Here is a 16,476-nt window from a genome sequence, read left to right on the forward strand (position 1 = left end):
TGGGGGTGCTCGGGTGAAGATGCTCCTCCCCTGCCTCAAATGACCTGCATAGCTCTATCTGACATCCACTACTAATTGCTTCCACAAACTGCCAACTTGGTAGTTACACTATTTGCTTAATGTGTTTGCCGCACACCAGCTACCTCGGCGCTTTGCAAAACGGTTTATTTCCTATGTTGTTGTATATGTTTGGTTGGGAAAGTACATATATTTGTCTATTTGACTTTGTATCATTTCAAATATGTCAATAAAAATGTATTGAGGAAAAAAAAAAAAGAGAAAAAAAAGAGGTTTAACCTTAAACTACATAGAGGGTTCTTTGCTGTAAGAGTGGGAGGGATGTGGCATTCCCTTCCACAAGCAGTGGTCTCAGCGGGGGGGCATTGATAGTTTCAAGAAACTATTAGATAAGCACCTTGAACGCCTGCAACATACAGGGATATACAATGTAATACTGACATATAATCACACACATAGGTTGGACTTCATGGACTGTCTTTTTTCAACCTCGCCTACTATGTAACTATGTAACTGTGGCCATTGCAAAAATTAAACTACATGTTATGTTTGGTGGACAGTACTGTAACCAAACGCAACCCATTTAAATGGATGGGACCGCACTGCAACAGCCCTGTAACTGCGTGAAGTGCACATGGTTACAGTGCAATGTTTCAGCCTTTTTTTCCCAGTCACCTGTCTACCACCCACTGAAAAGTGAGTTATCATAGATGGGTTGGAGGGACTTTTAATAGTGCGCACTCATCTGAGCTTAAAGCTTTGACACAACTGTAATAAGGTTGGATATCCTGTAAAGTTTTACTCATTTGGATGTGTCTAAAATACCACCTAGTGGTTGTATGTGCCCCCTGGAACCTTTACAGACCCATACATGCTGGACACATGCACTTCATGCTTATTAGTGTAGCACTACTCCTGTTGGTGACACAGGAATACTTTTCAGGTCTTTCCCAAAATCTTCACCCCACAACCAGGCATATACTCACACATTTCTCCAATGACCAGTCTAAGGGTGTTGTTTTTGTTTTTTTATTTTTTGAGAACTTGGATAGGGTTGAGGGAATTGAGTGGGATACGTCAAAAGAACAGGAACTATGTAGAACTTGAAGACTAAGTATTCTTTTCTAGAAAAGCTGTAATCAAGTCTGTGCTTGCAACAAACAGTGGATTTTAGCTTTGAGGTACTAGTAGTGGTAATTGACTACAAACTGCTTTCTTAGAGCCACAAGATCAGAGTCCCATTGCAGACAACTAGAAGGACAAAGCTCTTCAGGACATTACTCGTTGCCCCCTTCAACAGACTCACAAATGACTCTCCAGCACAAAAGGAGTGGCAACAGCCTAAAAGTCTCTAATATCTCTCAGAGCCATCTGTATTCACGCAAGGCCTCCTTCCAACTTCCAAGTGACACCTTTCTCTAGTCATACCAGAACAGATATTTAGCAGACAGCCCCTCGGTCAGCCCTCTTTAGGGTCCCAGGATCTAGGCCCTTAGGTTGACCATCTGAGCCCTCTCAAACAGCAGGCACAGGGCAGCAAACCCTCCAGGCTGGACTGATCCTCTCCAGAAAAAGACCAGAACCCAGTGTGCTCACAAAATATATACAGTCTTCCAGAATGCCTTCAGGGTCAGCTCCCTGTTATTGCGTGGGGCTGCATCAATTTATCATGCTGCCATCTGCATAACTCGAGACCTATGATCCACAAACTTCTCAAGCTCTCTGGAAACGGAGGGAGCAATCAGACTGGCAGCACACTGAGCGGACCTAACTAATCAAACAAATCTGCACTGATTACAGTGAGCAACTACATTTACCTATCAAAAACATAGCTCTTCAAACCACAGTGAGTCAACATTAAATCTATCTAACTCTAGCACCTACCTAGGGGTACTACATTAGCCATGATTTGCAACCATATATAGTACATTGGCTTCTACTGAACATTTTCATCTCTTTGAATGCTTTTAGGCCGCGTACACACGCGGGGACTGTTCGCCCAACTTTGTCCGCTGAACAGTGTTTCGGCAAACAGTCCGCTCGTGTGTGGGCTTTCAGCGGACAGATTCAGCGAACAGTCCGCTGAACAAGGTTTTTCGGAAATTCCGAAAAACTGTCCGCTGAAACAAAGTTTCAGCGAACAGTCCCCTCGTGTGTAGGCTTGTTCGTCAAACTAAGTTCCGCGCATGCTCAGAAAGGATTTACATGCCGAAAGTTATAATGCAGTGTATAGGACGTCGTATTTTTCGTCCCGTCATACGTGCCGTTCACGTCATCGCGCACGGTTTCAGCAAACTGTTCGTCCGTCGTGTGTGGCCATGTCCATCCATGCTAATTTTGAGCGGACTGTTTGCCGAAACTGTTTGACGGACAAAGTTGGGCGAACAGTCCCCGTGTGTGTACGCGGCCTTACTGTGAGGAAAGGACAGGAGGGCAGAAACTACATGCAGCAGAAGTATAAAAACATGACAGATTCTTAGTGGCAAAGGTCTGTGTGTATCCTAATGGAAACCCTCTACTCATATAGATATGCAGTAAGGACTTCAGGACTTACACATACAGTTCAAGATGTAATATCAGATTTAAGCTTATGGAATGACTTGGAAACCAAATGTTAAAACTACATCTTTAGGCCTCATGCACACAGGGCATTTTGCTAACTCTCCTAGACTTCTTTTGTCTTGCAGAGTTTTGGCTGAAAAACACTAGATGTTTGTAAGCTTGTGTGATGCGTTTAGACACATTTAGCAACGTTTAGGCGAGTCAAGCACTTGGGGGTTAATTCATTTCATTGGCCAGAATAATAATAATTTATTCTGGAGCATTGAAATTGATTAACCACTTCAGCTCCAGACCAATAAACACCTTAAGGACCAGAGGTCTTTTTCCAATTTCGCACTGTGCTGCTTTAACTGGTAATTGCGCGGTCATGCAATATTGCACCCAAACGAAATTTGCGTCCTTTTCTTACCACAAATAGAGCTTTCTTTTGATGGTATTTGATTGCCTCTGCGATTTTTTTTTTTTTGCGATATAAATGGAAAAAGAGCGAAAATTTTGAAAAAAAAAAAATATTTTCTTCTTTTTGTTATAAGAAAAATCAAATAAACTAAATTTTAGTCATACATTGAGGGCAAAATTTATTCAGCCACATGTCTTTAGTAAAAAAAATTTCAATAAGCGTATATTTTTTGGTTTGCGCAAAAGTTATAGCGTCTACAAACTAGAGTACATTTTCTGGAATTTACACAGCTTTTAATTTATGACTGCCTATCTCAATTCTTGAGGTGCTAAAATGGCAGGGCAGTACAAACCCCCCCCCAAATGACCCCATTTTGGAAAGTAGACACCCCAAGGAAATTGCTGATGGGTATGTTGAGCCCATTGAATATTTTTTTTTTTTGTCCTAAGGGATTGAATAATGACAAAAAAATATATGTATATATATATTTTTACAAAAAGTTGTCACTAAATGATATATTGCTCACACATGCCATGGTTATATGTGGAATTGCACCCCAAAATATATTCCGCTACTTCTCCCGAGTATGGGGATACCACATGTGTGGGACTTTTTGGGAGTCTAGTCGCGCACGGCACCCCGAAAACCAATCACCACCTTCAGGATTTCTAAGGGTGCAAATTTTTGATTTAACTCCTCACTACCTATCACAGTTTCAAAGGCCATAAAATGCCAAAATAGCACAAAACCCCCCAAAATGACCCCATTTTGGAAAGAAGACACCCCAAGCTATTTACTGAGAGGCATGTTGAGTCCATGGAATATTTTATATTTTGCCACAAGTTGCGGGAATATTACAAACTTTTTTTTTTTTGCACAAAGTTGTCACTAAATGATATATTGCTCACACATGCTATGGGCATATCTGAAATGACACCCCAATATACATTATGCTGCTTCTCCTGAGTACGGGGATACCACATGTGTGGGACTTTTTGGGAGCCAAGCCGCGTACGGGACCCCGAAATCCAAGCACCGCCTTCAGGATTTCTAAGGGCATACATTTTTTATTTTACTCCTCACTACCTATCACTACCTATCACAGTTTTGAAGGCCATAAAATGCCAAGATGGCACAAACCCCCCCCCAAATGACCCCATTTTGGAAAGTAGACACCCCAAGCTATTTGCTGAGGGCCATGTTGAGACCATTGAATATTTTTTTTTTGTCCCAAGGGATTGAATAATGACAAAAAATAAAAAAAAATTTTTTTTTTTTACAAAAAGTTGTCACTAAATGATATATTGCTCACACATGCCATGGTTATATGTGGAATTGCACCCCGAAATATATTTCGCTACTTCTCCCGAGTATGGGGATACCACATGTGTGGGACTTTTTGGGAGTCTAGTCGCGCACAGCACCCCGAAAACCAATCACCACCTTTAGGATTTCTAAGGGTGCAAATTTTTGATTTAACTCCTCACTACCTATCACAGTTTCGAAGGCCATAAAATGCCAAAATAGCACAAAACCCCCCAAAATGACCCCATTTTGGAAAGTAGACACCCCAAGCTATTTACTGAGAGGCATGTTGAGTCCATGGAATATTTTATATTTTGCCAAAAGTTGCGGGAATATTACAAACATTTTTTTTTTTGCACAAAGTTGTCACTAAATGATATATTGCTCACACATGCTATGGGCAGAAGGGGATACCACATATGGGGGACTTTTTGGGAGCCTAGCCACGTACGGGACCCCGAAAACCAAGCACTGCCTTCCGGATTTATATATAAAATGCTACCAAAAAAACTGTTAGCGATCGCAGGGATCAGGCCTGACTCTGCGATCGCTGCAGTTATGTGTTTAGTGTTTTGTAAGTGACAGTGATCGATCGATACTGCACTTGGGTGGGCTGGGCAGAGGGGCAAAACGCAGGTGCTAGCAGGTATCTGGGCTGATCCCGCTAACAATGCGTTTTTTTGGAACCCTAAACTGCTGGGGATGCTAGTATAGATCTGATCAGATCAGATATTGATCTGTTCAGATTCTATACCACTACGGGAGGTGTATGCTTTGCGCGTGGGTGTTAGCGGTACTGGCACTAACCTAGCGCTGCCTGGGGCGACGCAGACCCTGACCCTAAAACCTAATTGAAATCACCCGCCGGGTGATCAGGGGGTTAAACCTTTATTGGGTAATAAATGGTGGGTGCCCTGATGCTATAAAAAGCAAACTAACCAGAGTCACCGTAACACTTATACGGTGATCAGTGGTGAAAGGGTTAACTAGGGGCAATCAGGGGGTTCAAATTTTTATTAGGTAGTATATGGGGGTCCCTGGCGCTATATAAAAACCTGACGGGGAACCTAAATAACTAACTGGCTAACCAGCGTCACCAGTGACACTTATACTGTGATCGCTGGTGAAAGGGTTAACTAGGGGCAATCAGGGGGTAAAACCATTATTGGGTAGTATATCGGGGTACCTAGCGCTATAAAAACCTGGCGGTGAACCTAAAAAAATAACTAGCTACCTAGCGACAGTAGCGACACTGATGCAGCGATCAGAAAAATGATCGCTTAGTGACACTGGCAAAAGGGGGTGAAAGGGTTAACTAGGGGCAATCAGGATGTTAAAACCATTATTGGGTAGTATATCGGGGTACCTAGCGCTATAAAAACCTGGCGGTGAACCTAAAAAAATAACTAGCTACCTAGCGACAGTAGCGACACTAATGCAGCGATCAGAAAAATGATCGCTTAGTGACAGTGGCAAAAGGGGGTGAAAGGGTTAACTAGGGGCAATCAGGATGTTAAAACCATTATTGGGTAGTATATCGGGGTACCTAGCGCTATAAAAACCTGGCGGTGAACCTAAAAAAATAACTAGCTACCTAGCGACAGTAGCGACACTGGGGGGCCATCGGGGGGGGGGGGGGGTTGTGTACCTATGTGTACCTATGTGTCAGTGTAGTGTTTTGGTGCACTTACTTTGTGTCTTCTCCTCGTAGTCCGGTCAAAAAGACCGCCCCGAGGAGAATGACATCACTTCCTCCTTCCTGTGTAAACAATACACAGTGGGAGGAAGTTCGTCATTGGCCAGGAGCGATCGAGAGGGGGTGGCCAGAAACCAACGGCCATCCCCTCATCACGGATCGCTCCCGGAGGGAAACGGACCGCCGTTGCCGGCGGGAGGGGGTCCAATCGGACCCCCCACCCGCTGGAAGGCAGGCACGTACATCTACGTGCTTGTGCCTGCCTGTGCCATTCTGATGACGTAGAATGGCAATACGGCGGTCCTTAAGTGGTTAATTCTGACTGTGGGCTTTTTTTCTGCCTCTAAATGCACATAGGCTAGGATACAGGGATGTTTAGAGGCAGAAAGAAAATGCCAAACGCCCCTCGGAGCAGCAGAAAAAACATCCAGTGTGTATGAGATCTTATTGATGAGTGATCTTATATAGGAAATATAATCTATTTCAGGGGTGCATATTGGTGACAGCTACATGAATATGTATTCTGACCTTAAGAGTTTGGGGGGGAGGGAGTGGGGCGGGTACGGGAGCCCCCCAAATGTAGGTTCGTCGAGCACATTCAGAGCTCATCCTCTAGGGGGGTGAATCATGGGGCCGAGAGGAGTGTGGAGGGCCATGGTTCACGGGGCAGGTTGGCGGGAGGATGGGTAGCAGGGGGGCATCTACCGGGAAAAGTAAGACAGGAGACAGATTCCCTCCCTTATTGCTGGAGAAAACCCCCCCAGAACCAAAGGTGGCTACAGATGGAAAGTAAAGGCCAGTTGACTAGGTTTTGCAGTTGATTTGATAACAAGGATCACACAACTCCGTCTGCTGAGTTTTACTTTGAGGTAGAACTGAGGGACACAAATACGCTGTTAGATCTCCTTCAGATAGCCTCAAAGTAAACCTCAGCAGAAGGAGGTGCGTGACCCTTGTTATCAAGTCAGCTGAAAACCTAATCAATTGGTCTTTATTTGCCATCTGTTGCCACCTTTTGCGCTGGGGAGGGGGGGTTTCTCTGATGCAGCTGAACATCTAACCATCCCGCAGTCTTTTGGTCCTCTTCTAGGAGATATTGAAGGCATTGTACTGTGCAAATGGACAGTATCCCCTGAGGAAGCCTGATATATGGGTAAAACATGTTGGGAAATGTCACTCTGCTGCATTGTTAAAAACGCAAAATTAATTGTATTAGCTATCTTGTATTTCCTTCTCTTTTGTATATTTTAATGAATTAATTCTTGTTTTTGTTGTTGAAAAATAAAATAATCTTTTATGCAATATATTTGATTAATGATATTGCACCTTTAAAGTCCCAATCTACCAGTGCCTTAATTTATGAAAATATGGGGTGTGGTGCTAAAAACGACTGGATGAGCCTGTGTTCATATAAAATCATACAGAGTAACATAGTCTATGACATATGCCTAATTTTTAACTTAGTACTCTCTGGTCCTGGTAATAGTTTACAGTTATGTTACTTATTATGCATTCACTCATAGTTTCTTTACATACCTGTTCGATGTCACCCCTGCGTGGGCAAACCATTGCTTGTTATGACACCAGAAACGTAAAAAAAAAAAAATTTGAAACAGAAATACATTATTCTGGATACAGGTCTACAAAAACCTTGCATTTAAATATCCTGTGTGATTATTTTGCAGTATTTACCATCCACACTTGAGGTGTAGAGGATGATGGGCTCTCTGATTTGTTCAAACAGAGCTGATTACCAAAACTCAATGGAGACCCTTTTAGATTAGCCCTAAAGGGTAGCACTTTAACATTTTGTTTGTCAGCAATGTGTAATTTATCCCTGAGGAATAGTGTTTTAGTGTCTTATGTGTCAGAATTGTCGGCCTCCATGTTCTTACACAAATGTGATCTGGTTGATATTTGAAATCTTGCCCTTTGCCCTGGGCTGATGTGCCCAATCTCTAACTGATAAAGATAGGATCTGCATTATTGGCATTATACTCATACATCGTACGTACATGGTAAATATTAGTGCATGTCTATCTTTGAGCAACAGAAAAATGCTCTGTGCAATGTAAATGTATTATCACAGAAAGGACGTATGGTAATTTATCTTGCATGATTCTATTTTTGCATACTTTAAAATAGACTAGAGCTAGACCTGCAAATCAAGGCAGCAATAATAGAAAGGCAGACAGTTGGTGATTCCTCATATTCCGAAGTCTTTAGGCTAATTAATATACATGTCAATAGAAACACTAAAGCCGCGTACACACGAGCGGATTGTATGGCGTACTTAGTCCGTCATACAATCCGACGGACAATCCGTCGTAGTTTCTACTGAACGGACTTGACCACACACGGATGCACAAACAGTCCGTCGAAAGCTTGCGCAATAACGTGTACAGCACGTACGACGGGACTAGAAATAGGAAGTCCAAGACACAGCAAAGCACCCTTCCGCCGTGTAAATCCTTTCTGGGCATGCGCCATTCTTAGTCCGTCGAACTAGCATACTGACGACCGTATTGTCTGCTGAAACCAAAGTACGACGGACAGAATTTCGAAAAAACCGAAATACTTAGTACACCAGACTGCACGCTGAAAAAGTCAGCTGAAGCCCACACACGAGCGGATTGTCCGCTGAAATGTGTTTCGACGGACTGAGTACGCCATACAGTCCGCTCGTGTGTACGCGGCATAACAGTATGATCTATTGATCGCATTGCTTCTGTCTCAATTTTGTAGTAATACATTATTATTATATATTATTTTTTAAATCGTCCATTAGGAAGGATATATTGCTGTCACTGATCGAGTTTTATTTATTTTCCCTAAGAGATACTAGTAGCATATATATACTGTAAAGGTGGCTGTAAACCTTTACATATACTCAGTGAAGTGACTGGCCTCAGGTGATATGCAGAGATTAAACAAATCCTCCTACATACTGTAGGTCTTACCTGTTTATCTGCAGTCTTCTTTTCTGTACATCCTTTTAAAGTTCTGAATTTATAAAGCTTATTTGGGAGCTCAGAAAAAAGCAGACAGAGAGCTGAATTGAAAGTCTGCAGAGCTCAGTGACAAGAGCTCAGAGAGCTGATTGGAGGGAAGAGACACACAGCCCACAGGAACAGAGCTGAGGCTGTCAATCTGCTGGAGATCCCTCCCCTGTCACCATTTTTTTCTTGTTGTCAGGAAAACTTGTCAGAAGTGATTCATGCTAATAGCAGAGGAATGAAGCAGCAGACAAAAATTACACTTAGTGCTCCCAATTGAGACAAGTACACACTATAGAGGTATATACTTTGTTCATATTGTCTGAAATTTACAACCACTTTATTGTAAGAGTACTGCATAATGTAATCTTAAAGGATAGACTTAAAGCAGAAGTCCAACCTAAAACTAAAATCCCTGCATCTTCAGACATCGACGATCTAACACTAACCTATCTAGCCCTGTAAAGAAAAGATCAGTATACATACCTTTTCTGCAGGCGATCCGACCCGACCCCACACTGAACTGTTATCTGCGGCTTCGCTTTGGAGGTGGGTGCATAGGACATGTCCAACAACGGAAGCCCCATGGTAACTCTATGGGTGATGTCACCCCCATTCATTTCACAGCCATTGTCGGCTGTTTCCTCTGCAGAGCTTCTGCTGTTGGAGATCGGTCAGATCAACTTCAGAAAAGGTATGTATACTGATTTTTTCTGTACAGGGCTAGATATGTTAGTGTTAGACATGCATGTCTGTGCATGTCTGTAAAATGCAGGGATTTTAGTTTTAGTTTTAGTTCTAGTAGTTTTAGGGTTTTAGCAAAAATGTAATATATTTCGGTTTACCAGTCCTTAGATGTGGTGCCTACTGATATACAGTACTTGGCTAATCCCAGAGGATCCCCCCCTGAGTTTCATGCATATGATCACACACAGACACATTTGCAAGTATGAAGGCCTAAGAACCAGTACAAGGAGCCAATGAGTTTATGTGCAGAAACATGCTGATAGCAAGAGAAAGCAGAGTAACAGAGAGATTAGCTCATGGCTGTGCTACTTCTCCCTTCACTGTCCAATCATAGGCTAGGATGGGTCCAGGATGACCTGAGAAAATGGGTTGAATGATACTGGCCATCAGACTAAAGACATCTAGCAGTAGAAAAAAATACTGAGCAGGAAATGTCTGTATTGAATATTACAGCAAAAACTGATTTTATTATTATAGCTTTTAATAGGCTAAACATTTTCAGCATATTGAAAACATTATTTTTGGCTAGAGTTTGGCTTTAACCTTATTGATGCTTGACTTAGGTCTCATTTATGCTTGTGCTTAGGGGGGCTGCATTTTTATCACCCTCTTAAGCTGTTAAGTCAGTAGACATGGGTGTCCAATTGCAGTGCTGCTTCAAATATCCCCCCATGCTTAACTTGGGGAGCTGATCTGTAGACAAACATCCAAAAGTCCAGTGACTCCCACTATCACATGTAGGTGAAAAAAAACCCTGTCCCATCTCTGTGAAGAAACGCTTGGGAAGAAAAAGGGAGACCCCTGCACACCAGCACAGCTCAAGTGCAGAATCAATAAACGTGGATTTAGCCTGGCTCCATCCAGGCTATGCCCTCCAACGCGTTTTGCCCAACCTGCAGGGCTTAGCTCTAGCTAAAGCTCAAGCTCTTTCATGACTAAGGCTTGTGGGTTGAATTAAACACATTAAAGGATTAGCCTGGATGGAGCTGGCCTAAAGCCGTGTTTACTGATTGTGCACTCGAGCTGTGCTGGTGTGCCGCGGTTTGACTCTTTCTCCCCAACAGTTATCCCATGAACTATGTGCAATGCACATGGTGGTGGTGCACTGGCTCGGGTTTTAGGGATTAAAACAAGTGGTGAGGAGGCTACATAATGCCTCCTCACCACCTGTCAAATGCCCTGAGAACATCAATCCACTGTAGATCGCTCTTCTGAGGGCCAATGATTGTGCAAACAAATCCTTATGGGAGATGTTTGAGCCAGGTGTCCAAAACACTCCATGACTTCCTCTCTATAAATAAACATATTGCTTTTCATAGATATTGCTATTGTTTTGTTACACGTGTAACCATCGATACGCTGCATTTCCTTTCTTCACCTTTTCTAAGGGAATTCTTTTAATCTCTGCATGCAAAAAGTTACCCATTACAAAGATTTACAATCATAAGAAGCATACAGATATATATTTTCCTGCTCTGAATAGAACTTCACTTTTCAGTGTATCAAAGCACCAGACATCTGTACAAGTGGAATCAGAATAGGGCTTTATGGATGGATTTAAGTAGAAAACGTCAAAAGGTGACTACACATGCATTTAGCATTTCATTCAGCACTGATCTAGACAGCTGCTCAGAAAATATACAATTAGTTATAGAATATAACCTGGGAACCTAGAGGTGTATTATGTGTGTACAAAGTAATCCGCAAACACATCAAAATCATGGAAGTATGAGCCTCAGGATACTCGATGCCTACAATTTTTAATTGAAATTAATTTTTATGCTATTACTCAACAGATTCAAAAATGTAGATATATTTTGCTTTGCATTTCATTCAACTTTTTATTTGATCTTTTGTTACTATATTTGTTGAAAGAAGAATGGGAAGAGGCTATTGTGGGCTTTCTCTCTTCTCTATTATATTCATTGAGTATTTTTGGCTAATACATTTTTTGTCCTCCTGATGTTGGATGTGTTTCTGGTTTGTATCTTGATATATAACACCCCACCTCTGTTGGAAAGAAAATGTACAAATAAAAAATAATAATACAGCATATCAAATTGTGACACAATTCATATTAAACATTACCTTTCCTTTTCTATCTGTAGTGCTGCAATTTTCTGTAAAATGAAATGCAATATGGTTACCTGGACACATTCTGTACACAACCCCCCCCCCCCCCCCTCCCTTGCAGAAATTTAATTTCCTGCTTGTGTGATTGGCTTACTGATTTCCCCAGAAGTCTACACTAAGATACAAATGAGATTTTGAGCATCCTCAGAAACAAATATGTAATTTTTTTGGTGAGATACTCTCAAAGTGAAATCACGTCTAAAGGTATGCAGACCCTGCCACTTTTCTCAAAGGAACCCTGCAGGTGCAGCAGTTCATTGATTATTATAAAACCACTCCCATACATATTTAACCATCTAACATCCGCACTATGGCCGGATGATGGCCACAGCACGGATGTGAATTCCCGGGAGGCCATCATACAACGGCCTCCCCTGTGCACGCTCCCTGCGCGAGCCCTGCATGGCGTGCGCGGAGCTCGCTGTGATCACGGAGTCACTGAGACTCGGATGATCACCAATCTGAGTAAGGGGCAGGTCCGCAATGACCGCTGATCACATGATCAAAACAAAAGCTTGGTAACCTTTTTTTTTACTCAGCTGAAAGGGACATCGGTCCCGAAACAAAAGAAGCAATTATGCCTCATAATTTGAACCTTGAAAGTTCCCACAAGTGCCACCTATCAGTGCCCACAAGTGGTGCCAATCAGTGCCACATACAAGTTCTGCCTATCCGTGTAACCGATCAGTGCCCATCACTGGCACCCATCAGTGCCCATCACTGACGCATATCAGTGCCCATCACTGCCGCCTCATCAGCGTACATCAATGACGGACAAAAATTACCCGTTTAAAATTTTATAACAAAATTTTTAAAAAAAATGTTTTTTTTTTTTAAAATGTGGTCTTTTTATATTTTTTTAACAAAAAATAAAATCGCACAAGTGATCAAATACCACCAAACGAAAGCTCTATTTGTGGGGAAAACATAATAAAAATGTCATTTGGGTACAGTGTTGTAAGGCCGCGCAATTGTCATTCAAAGTGCATCAGCACTGAAAGATGAAAATTGGTCTGGATAGGAGGGGGGTTTAAGTGGCCAGTAAACAAGTGGTTAATCTGCACATAGACACAAACAAACAAACATACAGCTATTCCTTAAGGCTCGGTTCCCACAGGGGCGGCACGACTTGCAGCGCGACTCACAGACGGGACATGCAAACGACTTCAGCGGCGACTTGCAAAACGACTTCTGTATAGAAGTCAATGCAAGTCGCCTGAAGTCGCCCCAAAAGTAGTACAGGAACCTTTTTTCTAAGTCGGAGCGACTTGAGTCGCTCCTATTAGAACGGTTCCATAGTACAGAATGGAGCGCGACTTGTCAGGCGGCGAAGTCGCCTGGACAAGTCGCCCCTGTGTGAACCGAGCCTTAGGATAACAAAAGGTAGGAATCTGCAACAAAGTTTGTAAAAATCCTTGCAATGTACATAAATCACCCAGAGGGGAATGCTTTTTTCTCAAAAAAAGTGCAGTTACTATATAAAGCTTGATGTCCAGGTTTACTTTCACTGTAAATAGTCTGTTTTGGGTTGAGCGTCCTTTACTAGCCTCAACTATGTGCAGGAAGGTCTCGTTTTTCACATGGAACAAAATAGCTTTCAGCCATTCATTCATTATCAGCTTTGTATTCTATCAATGAATATAAAGCGTCCTCCAATTGGCTGTGTAATAGATCATGACGTCATCAGCCTACTACTCTGACTAATTCATTGATAGAATACAAAGCTGCCTATGAATTGCTGAGTGCCGTTCAGCCCGACGATATTGTGTTCTGGGAATGAGACAGAAAAGTCTTGTCTCACAACGGGAACACAAATCTGTATACTGTATGTATCTGAGGCAGAAATGGAAGAGTCATTTTTATTAATGTTGCATATTTAAACTAGCTTGTAGAATAATTATTTTTCAATGTTTTGGCTTTCTTTAAAAAAACGCTTGAAAAAGCTCAGCTCAGGTGTGAATGTAGACTTAAAGTGATTGTAAATGCTTTAAAAAAATACCAAACAGGTTTATACTTATCTGCATTAACAGAACAGGTGGGATGGATCTTTTTGGCTGTACAATTGTATTAACCTTTTCACTGCCAGGTCCATACGGTGACGGATGTACAGAAGTGCCTGCAGGTGGCCAGGTCACTGCGTACGGACCTCCTTTCTCCCTCTCCTATAAGCTTATGGTCACTACTTCCCACCCGGCCAATGTATATATACAGCCGGGTGGGAGTCTCCTCCTTCTGACTGGACTTTCAGGAACGTCCTTCAGAAGGAGGGGGATCGTGCGCGTCCCGATGCGCTCGTGTCACCCGGACACTGTGCATCTCGGATCGGCAGGAGGGCTCTGTGAGTGGCCCTCCTGATCACATGAAGGCCGTGCCCAATCACAGCCATCATGTGATGTAAACAAACAGCCGGTTGCTGAGGAGAGGAGAGTGGATCGCTGCAGCCGGCTGGTGATCAGTGAGCATGAGCTGTTTTTACAGCTTTTTACTCACTGATCACCAACCTAGTATAAAACACACATGTCCCCACACATGTCCCCAAAACACACATGTCCCCAAATAATAAAAAGACATGTCCCCAAATAATAAAAACACATGTCCCCCACATATGTCCCACTAAAATCACATGTCCCAATGATTATCTGCACACATATGTACATGATCATTTGCGTACATATGTCCGTGATCACACAAACCAATTATTATACACTTAACGGAATTTTTTTTACCAAAAACATGTAGCAGAATACATTTTGGCTTAAATTAACGACAAAATTAGATTTTATTGGATTTCTTTTAAAATAGAAAGAAGAAAATATAGTTTTTTTTCCCAAATTTCCATTCTTTTTGCACTTATATCGCAAAAAATAAAAAACGGGGTCATGAATAAATACCACCAAAATAAAGCTCTATTTGTGTGAACAAAATTATAAAAATGTAATTTGGGTACAGTGTAGCATGACCGCGCAATTGTCATTGAAAGTGCGAGAGTGCTGAAAGCTGAAAATTGGGCTGGGAAGGAAGGGGGTGAAAGTGCCCTGTATTGTAGGGGTTAATGACCATAAGCTTATATCAGAATTGTTCAGAAGACTCTGCTAAACAATTCTATAGCTCTGATCAGCATATTACAACCCGCTGATCATTTTTTATTTTTTTTTGTTATTGATTGAAAGTATTATCTATATGAAAACGGTTAATTGATATATAACATTATCTTTATTGTTTTTTGTTGCTGGTACCCAGCATGATCTGCACTGGCGGAGACTTTGGCAGCATTCTGATGTAGGTTGTATCGTGTGATGTACAGATGTCCCCTGTGGGGGGGGGGGGGACTTTTTGGTCTCCCCACCTATCGGCTGCCTTCTCCTTTCAGGCAGCCGGGTGGCGCTGTTATTCTCTATGGGATGGTTGGATGGAAACGGACCGCCTGTCTATTTCCATCAGATACCATCCGATCTAATCTGCTAGATGGATGGGGAATAGAATCCCCATCCGTCTGTTTTTAGCGGACTGGATCAGATGCAGGTGGGTGTAAATGGACACATGTCCATTTACATCAATCACTCCATAGAGAACATGGGGTGGTCTGCTTGTGTAAAGTGGGCCTAAGGCCTTGTTCACACAGGGCATACACAGCCTACCTTTACAGGGATGCACAGGTGTTACGTGCATCTCTGTGCAGACAGTCCCATTGGTGAAATTTGGGATGTAGCACCTGCATGAACCGAGCCATTACTCCTAATTTTAAATCTATGTAGGTCCACATGCATTTCTCTGAGCTCACACTATCTGCATTCGGGGTCATGTACCCACACGGATGCCAGATTGGGAACAGCAGCTATGCCTGTGCAGCCATTGCATCCCAATTGACATAAATGGGACGGCCTGTACGGGGATGCACGGAACACCTGTGCATCCCTGTGCTGGTAAAAATGGCCCCCCATGGGCATAGACTTTAGTATGCCACATATGAACGAGGCTTTAGTACTAATTTAGCAGGAATTTCGTAAGTTACATTGTGTTTACGTACAATATTACTGATTTTAGTGTATTTTTTGTGAAAATAGCGATATGATATACATTTGAGCAATTATTGCGGGGTCCAAAATATCAGTAGCACTTTTTTTTTATTCTACTGGCCATGTGCTTTTAGAAAATACCAAGTTTGAGGGGGTTTTTCAAATTCTGAAAGCTATAAGTGAAAAATGAAAACCTCCAGATTTTTAGAGAAATATCGAGGGGTCTAAAAAATCAGTAGCACCTGCTTTTTATTCTACTTATCACGTGCTTTCAGAAAATATATATATTTTTTTCTCTTTTTTCTCCCTTCTTATATTCAATCTTAGTTTTATTAAAAAGTTATTAGACAAATAACCTCTATACATACATTAATGGTATTTTCATACCACCAAAATATCTTACAAATACATTATACAAACTAACATAAACAAAAAAAAATTCCCCTTTTCCCTTTTCCTTTCTTTGACATATATACATTCTGTATTGAAGCCCTATAACATCACATTTAGGTTCTATTCAAGTTACCGCTTAAACCTTTAGTTTCCTGTTGATTCACTGAAGGCCCCCCAGGGAGCCCATATATGCTTACATTTTTCAAGTAT

The 16,476-nt window shown here is 41.9% G+C and overlaps 1 protein-coding gene across 1 annotated transcript in view; it reads left to right on the forward strand.

Annotated features, from left to right (window-relative positions):
* The window catches only part of CHRFAM7A (CHRNA7 (exons 5-10) and FAM7A (exons A-E) fusion), a 353,849-nt gene that overhangs the window by 30,378 nt on the left and 306,995 nt on the right, over positions 1 to 16,476 (forward strand). The gene's annotated exons all lie outside the window — the stretch shown is intronic.

Source organism: Lithobates pipiens, unplaced genomic scaffold, assembly GCF_037356315.1.
Source record: "Lithobates pipiens isolate NorthernLeopardFrog02 unplaced genomic scaffold, aLitPip1_a1.2 Scaffold_8, whole genome shotgun sequence".
In the NCBI taxonomy this organism is placed as follows: domain Eukaryota; kingdom Metazoa; phylum Chordata; class Amphibia; order Anura; family Ranidae; genus Lithobates; species Lithobates pipiens.